The 4,330-nt window shown below is 44.9% G+C and overlaps 1 non-coding gene across 1 annotated transcript; it reads left to right on the forward strand.

The window, feature by feature from the left end:
• Window positions 1-3,109: 3,109 nt before the first annotated feature.
• On the forward strand, window positions 3,110-3,184 carry Trnas-cga (transfer RNA serine (anticodon CGA)). The gene has a single exon. It is a non-coding gene; the product is annotated as a tRNA-Ser (tRNA).
• Window positions 3,185-4,330: the final 1,146 nt, after the last annotated feature.

Below are 4,330 nucleotides of genomic sequence, written 5' to 3' on the forward strand. Positions count from 1 at the left end.
AAGCAGATGCGTGTAACGGCGTGAAGGCGTAATTTAGGAATGCTGTTGTTGCGACTTGAAATATTTTAAGGAAGGTGATTTGTCACGCACATTAGCTTACAGAAAGTGGGATGTCGTATTTAGGAACCATTTGCTGTTTCGCTTTGGAAATTTTCGTAACTGGCATTGACAACAAATAATGTAACCCAAAAAGGAAGAGCATTTTTCTCGAAACCGTATTTTTCGATCTCGCGGAAAACATAACTCTAGACCGGTACGTACGTATTTGATCAGAATTTGATGCAAGTATTCTAAGTTGAATTCTCTGTCAGTATACGCAGCCGTTTTGCGATATCTTAAAGGATCTGTTTTCGCTGAACTCTTTTGTCCCGAGTTTTTGCTTGAAATAAATTACATTTTCTTCAACATGTCACCATGGTTTTCGAAACTAATGTTTTCCAACTATCTTGCGTATGGTGATAGAAAATATATTGAAAATGACTTATAAACAATTGATTTTTGGGTCAAATAGAAAGACAAATGTTCCAGCTGCAAGAGGTTCATCCACCTGGTGCTGCGGTTACAGCGGACGACCTTGTGGACACGAAAAAGGATTTAGGAAGAATAATAGTGCAGAGAGAAAACTATTTCATTGAATTTAATATTAATTTTTATTTTACTTGAAAAAATAACAAAAATCACCTAACGTTCAAACAGGGCTACCCTCTCAAGTAGAAGGGCTCCATTCGGAACGAGCGACTTACAAATTTGAGTTACACCATTCCCTTTGCTCTATACGTCATTTTAGGTGTAGTTGTGATGGTTACATCGAAGAGGTAACGCCTTATCTCCTGCTCTATCCTTGCCCTATTCAATCTTGTGGACCGTCTATTATGCCCTTGCTAAGACGATATCTTCCTTCCCTATTTTTATCACTCCTCTTCTTTCAACATTATAATAGTTCGTTCTCCAGTTCTAGCATCAGTCTATAGTCACTGTCGTAAGTATCATACTCTTATCACTGGACATTTGTAAGGTAATAAATCCGGACACCATTGAGTATCTGGCCAAACAACAGTGAAACAATATTTATGGAACCAATTTATGTCAGCTTCAAGACGGACTGGAATATGTAAAAGCTAAAATATACGCCTAAATTATGGCATTTCCACGTTTGAAGAAGATATACACACTATGTGAGAATAAGGTTATTGGTACAATGGAAAAGGCTATTGTATTACTAAATTAAGACTAACCGATTCAGCGAGATAAGCTGGCAAGTAAAGGTAAATCGTTCCGAGAAATTATTTAATTTAGTGGCGATGGATAAATAACAACATTTCTGTTTAATGTCTTCTTTAACTTATATATTCACCAAGCTAGATTGTTTTTTTTTTTTACGTATAAAGATGCGATCCGGCACAGTCTTCCGGAAGTCAAAGACATTGGTGCAAAACCGAATCTAGTGGTCGACAGACAGTGCAGTGAGTAGCAAAGAAGTGAATAATCAAATCATATTACTCTACACACATCAAAAATGTTTTGTATCACCTCGGTTCCGAGAGTTCTAGAAACGGTACAGAAAATAGGAATAGAGATCAACACAAACATCATTTCCACCCTTTGCATGTGGTACCACCATACAGTGAGACATTCAGAGATGGTGGTCCAGACTGCTGTACACACCGGTATCTCCAATACGCAGTAAGACGTCCTCTTGCATTGATGCAAGCCTGTATTCGTCGAGGCATACTATCCACAAGTTCATCAAGGCACTGATGGTCCGTATTGTCTCACTTCTCAACGGCGATTTGGCGTAGATCCCTCAGAGTGGTTGGTGGGTCATGTCGTCCATAAACAAACCTTGCCAGTCCATCCCAGGCATGTTCGATAGGGTTCATGTCTGGAGAACATAGTGGCCACTCTAGTCGAGCGATGTCGCTATCCTGAAGGAAGTCATTCACAAGATGTGCACGATGTGGGCACGAATTGTCTTTCCATGAAGATGAATGGCTCACCAATATGCTGCCGATATGGTTCCCCTGTCGGTCGGAGGATGGCATTCACATATCGTACAGCCTTTACGGCGCCTTCCATGACCACCAGCGGCGTACGTCGGCCCACAGAATGCCAGCCCAAAACAGCAGGGAACCTCCATCTTGCGGCACTCGTGAGATAGCGCGTCTAAGGCATTCAGCCTGACTGGGTTGCCTCCAAACACCTCTCCGACGATTGTCTGGGTGAAGGCATATGCGACACTCATCGGTGTAGAGAACGTGATACAAATCCTGAGCGGTCCATTCGGCACGTTTTTGGGCCCATCTGTACCGTGCTACATGGTGTCGTGGTTCAAATGGTTCTAATGGCTCTGAGTACTATGCGACTTAACTTCTGAGGTCATCAGTCGCCTAGAACTTAGAACTAATTAAACCTAACTAACCTAAGGACATAACACACATCCATGCCCGAGGCAGGATTCGAACCTGCGATCGTAGCGGTCGCTCGGCTCCAGACTGTAGCGCCTAGAACCGCAAGGCCACTCCGGCCGGCTGTCGTGGTTCCAAAGATGGACCTCGCCATGGGCGTCGGGAGTGGACCTGCGCATCATGCAGCTTATTGCGCACAGTTTGAGTCGTAACACGACGTTCTGTGGATGCACGAAAAGCATTATTCAACATAATGAGACTTTCACTCTGCAGCGGAGTGTGCACTGATATGAAACTTCCTGGCAGATTAAAACTGTGTGCCCGACCGAGACTCGAACTCGGGACCTTTGCCTTTCGCGGGCAAGTGCTCTACCAACTGAGCTACCGAAGCACGACTCACGCCCGGTACTCACAGCTTTACTTCTGCCAGTACCTCGTCTCCTACCTTCCAAACTTTACAGAAGCTCTCCTGCGAACCTTGCAGAACCAGCACTCCTGAAAGAAAGGATATTGCGGTGTAGAGTGCAGAGTGAAAATATAATTCTGGAAACATCCCCCAGGCTGTGGCTAAGCCATGTCTCCGCAATATCCTTTCTTTCAGGAGTGCTGGTTCTGCAAGGTTCGCAGGAGAGCTTCTGTGAAGTTTGGAAGGTAGGAGACGAGGTACTAGCAGAAGTAAAGCTGTGAGTACCGGGCGTGAGTCGTGCTTCGGTAGCTCAGTTGGTAGAGCACTTGCCCGCGAAAGGCAAAGGTCCCGAGTTCGAGTCTCGGCCGGGCACACAGTTTTAATCTGCCAGGAAGTTTCATATCAGCGCACACTCCGCTGCAGAGTGAAAATCTCATTCTGGAAACATCCCCCAGGCTGTGGCTAAGCCATGTCTCCGCAATATCCTTTCTTTCAGGAGTGCTGGTTCTGCAAGGTTCGCAGGAGTGCTTCTGTAAAGTTTGGAAGGTAGGAGACTAGGTACTGGCAGAAGTAAAGCTGTGAGTACCGGGCGTGAGTCGTGCTTCGGTAGCTCAGTTGGTAGAGCACTTGCCCGCGAAAGGCAAAGGCCCCGAGTTCGAGTCTCGGTCGGGCACACAGTTTTAATCTGCCAGGAAGTTTCATTATTCAACATGGTGGCGTTGCTGTCAGGCTTCCTCCGAGCCATAATCCGTAGGCAGCGGTCATCCACTGCAGTAGTAGCCCTTGGGCGGCCTGAGCGAGGCATATCACTGACCGTTCCTGTCTCTCTGTATCTCCTCCATTTCCGAACGACATCGCTTTGGTTCACCCCAAGACTCCTAGACATTTCCCTTGTTGAGAGCCCTGCCTGGCACAAAGTAAGAATTCGGATGCGATCGAACCGCGGTATTGAAAGTCTAGGCATGGTTGAACTTCCCACAACACGAGCCTTGTACCTCCTTTCTCGTGGAATGCCTGGAACTGATCGGCTGTCGGACCCCTTCCGTCTAACAGGCGCTGCATATGCATGGTTGTTTACATTTTTGGGCCAGTTTAGTGGCATATCTGAACAGTCAAAAGGACTGTCTGTGATACAATATCCACATTAAACGTCTATCTTCAGAAGTTCTGGTAAACGGTGTGATGCAAAACGTTTTTTGATATGTGTAGAATGCGAAAAAAATTGTATGTCGTTCAATTCCATAGTTGTTGCTCTTACTTTCAGTTGATTAGTTACTAAAAGAGGTGAAATAAAAACCTTTGGCGGGACATCGTACGATTATCAGTTTAAGCGACGTCGTTTTCAGAAATGCAATCGTAGCATTTTTTAGTCTCTATTTCCAAGGCATGAACTTCATTTTCTCCGCAATTTGAGGAAATGGCCAGAAAATGTGATATTCTTTTTTATGTGTGAGGCGTATTTGGTACTGCGTAAGAACGTGCAGTTATTCGTAGGATAGAGTAAAAAGTGCTGCAGTTC

The sequence above is a fragment of the Schistocerca nitens genome, chromosome 4 (assembly GCF_023898315.1).
Source record: "Schistocerca nitens isolate TAMUIC-IGC-003100 chromosome 4, iqSchNite1.1, whole genome shotgun sequence".
Classification (NCBI taxonomy): Eukaryota; Metazoa; Arthropoda; class Insecta; order Orthoptera; family Acrididae; genus Schistocerca; species Schistocerca nitens.